The sequence below is a fragment of the Panicum virgatum genome, chromosome 2N, assembly GCF_016808335.1.
Source record: "Panicum virgatum strain AP13 chromosome 2N, P.virgatum_v5, whole genome shotgun sequence".
In the NCBI taxonomy this organism is placed as follows: domain Eukaryota; kingdom Viridiplantae; phylum Streptophyta; class Magnoliopsida; order Poales; family Poaceae; genus Panicum; species Panicum virgatum.
Window position 1 is genome coordinate 34,886,547 of NC_053146.1, and position 10,437 is coordinate 34,896,983.

A 10,437-nucleotide genomic window follows, 5' to 3' on the forward strand; every position below is an offset into this window, starting at 1 on the left:
ACCCTCCTGTTTGGATAATTTAGGGTTAGATGAGTCCCAAAAAATCAAATCTAACTCTAACCCTATATCCAAATAGGGCAAGTGATGGCATCGGCAAAAATAGCGTTTTATATAAAACGGGAACTATAGAGAATTGTGGGGATGTCAAATATTTATTTTTTAATTTTCGGCGTAGAAGATGGCCTTATGCATCTTTTTTCCACAGAGATGCAATAGTGGAACCAAAGCTCCTTATTGTTTAAAAGAAAGATTTCCTAATTGCTAAAGAGAAATTGTTTCCGTTACAACAATAGAGAAAAATTTGTTTCCACTTCGTAGTAGTACACCGTCAGATTTCAGCATAGAAAGTTTTCATATATATTTTAGAGGCAAATAACCAGCAAAGAGAAGATCATCAGACATCTATTTTGATAGATACTTGGCTGCGAATTCTGCAATGTTCTTATCAGAGCTCCCTCCTTCCTGCATAGCTTCTTTGGCCTTCTGCATCCACAGAGCGGCATTCCTCCTGTACTCGTGCTTCCTCTCCCCCTCCATCACCTCCCGTATGCATCTCTTCACCTCCTCCCTCTTAATCATACCTTTCCGCATGCGCTCTCCACATACTTCGCCGCTGTCGGCTGGTCTGCCCATTGCGGCATTGCCACCATTGGAACACCAGTAACAATGGATTCGATCGTCGAGTTCCACCCACAATGTGTTAGGAAACAACCTAGAGTCGAAATGTGCAAAATATTAAAATTCTCTCCAAACAACTTCCTCTTCTTCTTGACAATATGTATCTATCACATCATATCACACAAAATGAATTTTTGCTCATGATTTTTCGTACCTGTGACCTTGTGTGCGAGAACCTCAAGCTGAGGGCAGAAGGGGACAATCAGGCCATTCTCCTTGCACTTGGCACCAAGTTCATCAGATAACTTCTCTTCCTCGTTCGACCTTAACACCCAGATGAAAGGTTTACCGGAATCGCACAATCAATGGCCAAGCTCCTCTAATTGCGCCATGTCGAGGTTGGCAACGGTCCCGTAGGACGCGAGGACCACAGAGCAGGGTGCCTGCTTGTCCAGCCACGCCATGCACGGCGCCGCGGTGCTCGGGAAGAGGTCGAGGCCGTAGGTCTTGTTGGACGGCAACCGGCCGTCGTCGAGGTAGAACGATGGCAATGTCGGCCCGATGGTCTTGGCGCGCCATGTGGATTCCAGGTAATCCGCCTCCTGCTCAACCAGCACAGAATTTGCATGTCCTTAGTTTCTCTAGCTAGCTTCCGGTGAAGAAATCAACGGAATGCGAGTGCTCACCTTTGGCTCGAGGTCCCGGAAGGAGTTGACGAGCACGTCGTCGGCCTGCTCCAGCCCGTCGAACTGGCTCAGCGCGGACTCCGTGAACGCCGGGTACCACCGGGGCGCCGCCATGAACGGCGGCACGTCGTGGGGCCCCAGCTCCACGCCGAGCCTCCCGCGCAGCGCGCTCCCGTCCGCCAGCGGCAGGGCCACCCGCCCCTCGCGCGCCTCCCCGTACACGAGGTCCAACAGCACATCTGCGTCATGAAGGCGGCCGCGGCTACGCCCGCGCCGCGCGCCACGCCGCGCGCCCACGGCAGGTGCGAAGACGAGCACCCGGGCCGGCCGCCCCGCGCGCGTCTCGGCCTCGAGGACCTGTGCCAGCGTCTCCGACCCCGCGGCCTCCATCCGCCGCAGGTACTCCGCGGTGTCCGGGCATGACGCGATCCCGCCGGCGTCAAAGCCGTCCGAGAAGGCGGCCACGGGGAAGGGGTACGAGCACGGCCCGGAGGTGGCGGCGGCGGTGGAGAGGACGTGGCGTGAGACGACGAGGGTGGGGCGGAGGCCGTGGAACGCCAGCCGGTGGCCGAGCTGGATCATCGGGTTGGCGTGGCCTTGCATCCCAGGGAACGGCAGGAGCAGAACGCGCGCGCCCAAGCCAGGGACGACGGCCGTGGTGGCTGCGGCGTCGTCTATGGCGGCTTGGTGCTCGTGACGTTGCAATGTCACCAGCTGATCATCAGCTTAAGTAAGTGGTCCGGTGGCGTGGCGCGCAAGCTTCCTGCATCGCACCGTCCGGGATTGAGGTGGAAAATTAAAGAACAAATCTGAATTCGCTAGCATGAGGAGAACGTGACGGATGGACCTCACGTCATGGATGCTTCCAAGCAGGAGGTTCCTGTCGTCGACCTCAACCAGGGAGATCACCCGACGACCAACCGTTGAAAAGTTTCCAAAAATTTTCATGATTTCCCGTCACATCGAATTTTTAGACACATACATAGAGCATTAAATATAATTTAAAATAATAACCAATTACACAGTTTAGCACACATACATGGAGCATTAAATATAGTTTAAAATAATAACCAATTGCACAGTTTAGCTGTAAATGATGAGGTGAATCTTTTGAGCCTAATTAGTCTATGATTGGACACTAATCACCAAATAGAGCCAAAAATGTTACAGTAGCCGAATTCAAAAAATTTCACGAACTAAACACGCCCAATTCGTGAAGGGAGTGTCTCCATGTCATTCTATTGACATATAAACATGCCAATCCAGTCTGTACTGTTAGATTCTTCATCTATGGTTCACTACGGTTCAGATCTTAGGCTGACTATTGTGTGCCCATTAAGAAGTCCTCATATCGGGTGCTCTCGTTGTTGCTGGACCCGTTAGCACCTTTGGGCTTGTTTTGTCCCGGCTAACAATGTTGCATTTGTTGTTACCAGCTCAGTAACTGCTATTTTGTCTATGTGTTTTGTCAACTTGAGTATAAAAGATAGCAAAAAATACAACAAATAAAAAATTACATGTATCAGCCTCCAATAGGCAGCAAAATTTTAACCATTACATTGGTATGTGTTATTATTCATCACCAGATACACCAATAGCAAACAATCTGGACATTTGGTTGCTGATGAGAAGGCGGCATGGCGCCCTAGATGACCACCCGAGCTGCAGCTGCCGAAGATATTTCATAAAAAGCTAAGATTTTTGCTACAACTTTAACAATTAACGGAGTTTTTGCCAATGAAATATTCTTCGAGTTAGATTACGAGTTTATCATTTGACCAACCTAAAGGGGAACAAGAAAAGTTCCTGGTCTTTCTGATGAGAGCAATTAACAAAGGCTCTCTCGATGTCCCCCACAAATGCCTACCTGTATGAGATAACACCAAACAATCAAACCATGATTTCTAAGGAAACTAGGCAATGTCCACAAGTCCAAAAACTAACCTTCAAGTAATATGGCTTAATTGGACTTACAGCTAATAAGACAAGCCTTGTATAAAATAACATAATCTTTTGCTAGAGACTAATACTATGCATTGGCTCCAAGCTAAAACTACCTGGCCTCAAGTTACCGGCCTATGGCCTTCTAGTCACTATTAGAAAACATGTTAAAGGTCCACCCCAAAAGTACCAGTATGAAGATGAACCAGAACCTATGCTAGCACAGGTACCGGTTCATCTTCGTACCGGTACTTTTGGGGTGGATGGGACCTATGGATGAGTCTTAGGTACCGGTTGGTAACACCAACCGATATCTAAGGCTCTCCATAGGGACCGGGTGGTAAATTTTACATTAGTACTGGGTGATATCACCACCCGGTGCCTATGGATGAGCCTTAGGTACCGGTTGGTAACACCAACTAGTACCTTAAGAGCCTTAGGTACCGGTTGGTGTTACCAACAGATATCTTAGGCTCATCCATGGGTTACTTCAAAAAGAAAATATCTATCTTCCCATCAAAAGTGATGTGTAGGTGAAATGGAAAAAAAAGTACACGCGAGACAAAAGATCCTAAGTCGAATCCCGCCCAACCATTTTTGCCAAAAATACTAGCCTTAGGCACCGGTTTTTCTACCCGGTGTTTATGACTGTGACTTTTAGTCTCGGTTTCCGGGTACTGGTTCAAGAACCGGTACCTAAGCCCTTTACTAACCGGTGCCTATGGGCACCTTTCCAATAGTAAGTCCTACAACATTCTGCATCATCTATCCTTAAACAAAAAAGTACATATTATGTCTTTTCAATTCTAAAAACATTCACAGTAACCTAAGAATTTCAGTTAAGCAACATATTGACATATATATATATATATACACACACACACACACACACGGTAGCGCTATTCTACACCCTAGGTGTAGAATGGGTTTCTACACCCAACCAACCCAACACCCACCAGCTAACCAACCAGACTCATAACCCCACCACTCCGACTAGTCCCCCCCCCCCCCCCCGCGTGTCCAGCTTCTTAGTTCACGAGCCGCGAGCGGCGCGGAGCGGCGTGAGTGGCGAGTGTGAGATCTTCCAGAATCGACGGCGTGCAGGACGACGAGGGGCCCAGGGCGGCGGCGGCGCGTAGGACGGTGGTGGCTGCGGCAGCGCACAGGCGTGCGAGGTGGCAGCGACACGCTGGCCGGTGCTGGCAGTAGCGGCGACGCGCTGAGGGGCGAGGGGCGGCGGCGCGCGGAGGGGCAAGGTGTGGCGGAGCATAGGATGGCGAGGGTAGTGGTAGCGCGCAGCAGGACGAGGCTCCCATAGTAGCAGCGCAGCCAGCGGTTGGCGGCGCAAGGAGCAGCGCAGCCAGCTAGCAGTCCCCGATCTAAGGACCAATGGCGCGCGGCAGGGGGAGCAGAGGCGCTGCGGCCCGCTGCTGGGCAGTGGCGACGCGGGTAGCAGTGGCGGTGAGGGTTCTCCTCGGCTTCTTCTCCGTGGATCAGATTGGGAAATCAAAAATTACTGAGCCTTCCGCTAAAGTTCAATAAATTACTGAAGCACTTGGCATCTTCTCTTAGTAATTGAGCTACTACTCATCATGTTCTAATTTTTCTTTCTTTCTTTTTGCTGTGATTGAGTTCAGTAATTTAGTTTTACACATCGAGATCAGTAATTGATATTATAATGAGTCAATTCAGCCTAGCAATCAGTGTTGATGATCTATCAAATCACAGGAGTACTAAAATTACTGAATTCATGTATGCATAAATTACTAAATTCAGTAAAATTACAGATGATTTCTCGAATTACTAAAAATACTAAAGTTACTGATGTATCACGACAAGTTGTTTTTTATGAAACAAAAATGTATTACTGATGCTCTCTTGTATTACTAGATTACTGGTTGCATTGGTCAGTAGGTTTTATGTAGTGTTGGTAGTATCAATCACATTGCTCGTTCAAGGGGAAACACAAAGGCGGAAGTTTAGAATAGGAGGGGATGGAGGCGTGCCCTTTTTACACACATTGTGCTTCAGCATAACTACAAGCACGTCCCTACACTACATATAAGGAAGCGTACAAGAGCGCACAAGGTGACAACCCAACTATGATGAATCCAGTTGACACCATATGTGCGAGCCATGTCCTCTACCCCAACGTTTTGCACATCCTACACAGTGTTGACCAACATATATTATTGGATTATTGAATATTTATTACTATGATTCTGGATACTGAATACAAGACATGTGCACAAACATCACTGGATCACAAAAAATTCTATTGATTTGCTAGATAAATTGTAAAAAGAATTACTAGGCCTGCATGTATTGAATAATTGTAAAAAGAATTACTAGACCTGCATGTATTGAATAACTGAATCTACATATACATAAAAAATATTGAATTGATGTATCACCATGTTACTGAACCCAAATGAATGTACAAATTTATTAGATGTATTACCAAATAAACATATACAAAGGTATTGTTGGATGAACATATGCATATGCATTACTGAATAACTGAAACTGTGCATTACTGAAACGAAGCATGTAAATGGTTGTTACAAGAAAATGATTCCCCCAAAACATGAGAAATTACTAGAAGTGCATAATACTGAATAACCGATTCTCTAGATTACCGAAAATTCAAGCATATACATTTAGTTGGCGCTGAGCATGGATGTATGGATAACTGGAAATACTGAATAACTGGATGTCCCTGTTACTAAAACGAAGTATGTACATGGTGTGTTACTGGGGAAACCATTCATCAAGAATCTGAGGAACTGCTGAAAAAAGTACAAAATACTGAATAGCAAGTTCCCTGGATTAGATATACATGTAGTTGGGCGGTGACTACGCATGTGTACACATATTAGTTAAGATTATCTATCTCATGCAGCCTCCAAGAATACAAAAAGTCTTCAAAAAACACATGAAGCATCTTTCTCTTCACTTGGAACCCTCTCCCCTTGTGTCATGTGCATGAGGTGACATAGTTGGAAAGTGGTGCCATGCCCACATAAACCTGACACCAGTAAAACTCTAAAAAGATCATTGACAAAAATAGAGCAAGAACGACATGATATTGAATTACTGGGTTACTGCTTTACCGAGAGTAACTGAATTACTACAAAGTATTACTAGGTTATAGAGAATTTACTGAAAAATGTGCAAGTAATTCTCGGGTGTCGAGGGATTACTGATATTTGTAAGTATTACTGGAACTGAGACATACCGTAAGCAAGGGCAGTAGGACGACCCCATATCTGACAGAATTGGAGTTTAGTTCTTTATCATCAACCATCAGTAATGAAAAAAAATACTGGCCATCTACGAAACCTAAAAAATTATTGATACTAAATCCTAACAAAAACTACTAGCCTAACTAGCCAACATGGAGCACAATTTAGAGCATCAAAATGTATTCAGTAATCGCTGACAAAAAATGGCTTGTGATTTTGGATAATGAACATTACTCCCGCTGTTCTTACCTCATGTTGTCAGCATCATTGCTTGCTTAACGACTAACTTGATGTGATCAACGTGTCTCCATTTCCAGCATACCGCGAAAAACCCTAGAACACATATATCAGTCAAAATGCGCAGATGATTCAGTAATTAGCATATTCAAACTATGTTGAGTGTCTGGCTCTAGATGATTGAGCCCAGTAGTTTTTTTAGTTTCAGTAGTTTTAGTTACTAAGCTCTATTTCAATCTCATGTAGTGAGATAGTCTAGTATTTCATTACTGAACTACTAAACTATCTACTCGGTTCAAATCATCAGTGCTCAGAAAATAAAAAAATACAGGACTAACCACTAAACCTAACAAAATTACTGATACCACTGGCCTAACTAAATTTTGAGCATCAACATTTATTAGTGATTGCCAACAAAAACAAGTGGTGCTGGAAATAATCGTAGACAAAAATAGGCATGTGAAGTTGGATATTAAGCACTACCCCCACTGTTTTTACGAATTTATCAGTGCCGTTGATTGCTTAATGACCAGCTTGATGGGATCAACATGTCTCCATTCAAATTTAGCATACATGGATACGAATTTGGGATTAGGGAGTTGCATAAATTAGAAAAACAATGCAGTGTGATGCTCACCGGAGCACCTCACGTAGGATCAGGATGCCTCTTCAACCTGCTGCTCATCGGGATCGTGCAGGGAGGGAGCGCTAGGCGCGTAGGGGAGGGATGCTTTCAGGCCGCATCCCCACAGCTCGAGGCTGTCGCGACCACTATGCAAGTGCCCAATGCGAGGATGGGGTGAACGCGGGCATCTGGCAACCTCCGAGACGCCGCTCGATGCTACTGCAGGCAACGGGCAAGGGCCCAGGCGGGTGTGTACGGGACCACGTCTACTGCACTCCATCGCTGGTGTCGCACCTCGGCCGCTGGAGGATGTCGATGAGCCGCCTCCGCGCCACGCTGCTCGCCGCCGCAGCAGCCTCCGCCTCACGCGACTCGACGCCTCCGCGCCCTGGGTGCCGGATGCCTTGAATCTCGCTGCCGCCGTTGCCGCCCGCCTGGGATCCTGCCGCCGCTGCGGCCGCCGAATGCTGGAGGGGGGTTAGGTTTGCGTTGGGGTGGTGGGGGGGGAGGGGGCAGCCGGGCCGGGGGTAACGAGCGTGCGGGAACGTGGGCCATGGGCCTGCGGGGTGGGAGCGAAGGTGAAGGTTCAGATTGGGAGTGGGCTTGGTTTGGATTGGGGCTGGGTGTAGAATAGAATTCTACACCTAGGGTGTATATAACCTGTCACTAAACATCTTCAATCTTACAAAGCAACACACATACAAATTTCTTTGTGGTATATAATTCAATTCCGGTGAGATGATAGATTTTTCGTGTTAAGAGTAAAGTGTTTACATTGAAAAGATGATATGACCAGTTATATTATATTCCTTGAGAAAAAATGCCTCACTAAATAATAAAATAATATAAGACTTGAAATAATTGCTTAGAACCTCAAAACTAAAAGGAAACTCAGCTGCCACTTGGGGTATGTGTACATGCTTGCTTCAAAATATGAACTACCTACATAGGTTAAACGGAACCGTCCGCTATTTTCAAGTGGTAGCTGGGTAGTAGCTAAAAAATTTACACACACACACACACACACACACACACACACACACAAAAGTGAGTTTTTCATGTGGGCATGTGGCAGCTAAGCCACATCACCAAATGTTATACAAAAGATAGCAAACAAATTTACAAAACACTAAGGTTACATCACCAAAATATTATAAAAAATTACATATATTACTTTGTTTTTTCACATGGCAGCTTAATAATAAGTAAAATGATTTACATAATTTACAAAAAACCTATTTTATATACACTGCTAGTGAGTTTTTTTAGTGCCAACCAAGCTTCTAATGAATGGTCTAACAAAGACACATGGTACAAGTATTAAAAAGAAAAAATGAGATTATCCATGGAAAAAATAATGATATTGTACATTAAGAGTCTACACGTAGAAGCACGGTACCTCTCAATGATTTTTGAATTGTTCCTGGAGAGATTTTCCATTTATGTAAAGAATATGAAAGCTAGAAGCAAAATAAAACTTTATGTCTTACAACATGCATGAACAAAACAACACACATTGGTCCTGTTATGGAACTATTTTTCTTCAACTTTGCAGTAGAGAACCCAGCCACCCAGACATGAGTTCAACATACACATTAGAACTTTCAGGAAAACATGTTTAGCCGAATAGAATGCCAAGCAGAAACAATGATAGACAACGAAAGACCTTGAAAGATTTTGTACTTTCAGGTGACCAGATCACGGGGAGAACTAGCTACACTGACACAAAATAAATTTGTAAATATCATCTAAAATTTTCCTTAGCCAAGTAACTAAAATTTTTGAAACCAAGAAAATGCTTACAGCTATCTTCCTAGTACAAGAAAACATAGCAATGTATATGAAATAGAACTACTCAAAACAACTGAGTGAGTGAGAGAGAGTGACAGTGAGAGAGTGTGAGTGAGAGAGAGCGAGCGAGCGAGAAAGAGAGACGGAATAGTACAAAATGACCAAAAATAATAATAAGCAATTAGCATAGGGGGGAATCAATTGACTACCTGATCCTACAAAGAATAAAATGTTGTCAAATTCTGAATAGAGTAAATAAAAAGTTAGCATGCTTATAAACTCAAACCTATGTGTAAACATACCTCAGCATTGGAATCAATTTCAGAAAAATTTTGTGCTTAATGTCTTGGCAATGGAGAAGACAACTTGCTCCACATTGAGGTCAGTCTTGCACTCCAAAAGATACAAACCGAAGTAAAATCAAAATAAATTCATCAGCAACACAACAAAAAACACAGGAAATATATCTGGCAAGCAAATACATCAAAAGGAAACACAATTTACACCTCAAAATGCATATAATTGTGATGCAAAACATACAGGAAAAGAAATATATAACCATTGTAAGTACAATAAATTTTATAAATGTATCATATAGAATATCATATTAAAGTAAACAAGACAAGCATGCAAATGATATGCACAGAGGTAGAATAAATGTAATTAAAAATCTCAGGTCATAGTTATCAGAGGGCTCACACAATAGGCCATGAATAAACAATGACCCAATTTCCTTTAAATATAAGAGCAAGCAATTTCTTATAATGTAATGGAGGGAAGGACAACATATATATGGTTACTGTTAGCCTTAGACAAGATGTATACCTACTGAACACAAAGCACTAAAATCCAATAAATAATGTTCCTACATAATAAGGACAGAAAGTACATAAATAATATCATTAACAAAAGTAATTAATCTGCAGAATTAATCCAGTAATTAGAAAGTTGTCATGTGTGGACTATTGTGTGGATATCATATGGTTGCATGGGGAAAAAACAGTCGGCTTGCAAAAAGCTTGCAACCCTGCTAAAAAAATAATCATCTCATAGTGACATAATAAGTTCGTACTGGTATGAAGCTGATCACTGATAGCAAGTTAGTTTTTGCCCAGTCAAAACGACGTGCCACTAACTAGTCAGTGTAAACACAAAAACTTCGCCCCCACTTACCACTATTGAAGCACATACATGGCAAAAATTGTTATTGAATAGCTTGAACTTGTTAAATCTGCAAGACGACATGAACACTAGCAGTACGCTCCCTTGATCCTTATCTTCCTAGTTGGCTACC

The 10,437-nt window shown here is 43.8% G+C and overlaps 1 pseudogene; it reads right to left on the minus strand.

The window, feature by feature from the left end:
- Positions 1-204: 204 nt before the first annotated feature.
- Positions 205-1,988, minus strand: LOC120658803 (annotated as a pseudogene).
- Positions 1,989-10,437: the final 8,449 nt, after the last annotated feature.